Source organism: Etheostoma spectabile, unplaced genomic scaffold (genome assembly GCF_008692095.1).
Source record: "Etheostoma spectabile isolate EspeVRDwgs_2016 unplaced genomic scaffold, UIUC_Espe_1.0 scaffold121, whole genome shotgun sequence".
NCBI lineage: Eukaryota > Metazoa > Chordata > Actinopteri > Perciformes > Percidae > Etheostoma > Etheostoma spectabile.
Window position 1 is genome coordinate 330,886 of NW_022605571.1, and position 259 is coordinate 331,144.

Genomic DNA, 259 nt, shown 5'->3' on the forward strand with positions numbered 1-259 from the left:
CGTAAACAAAGCTGAACAGTCCATCATTTTTGGACTTTGATCGCTCGTACCTTCTGTCCTGAAGCTGCCACATTGGATCTTTTTACACAGAGCATAGCCTGAAGCATAAGGAATTGAGTGACAGCTGATATAAGCCAATCAGTCTACTGTAACATGAGTGATCCATTGTGGAAGCCAATGAAGTCGCAGTGTTTACAGAGGAGGGTCCTTGTTAAATATTGACAGCTATTCCATCCAATTACAACCAAACATTATGAAA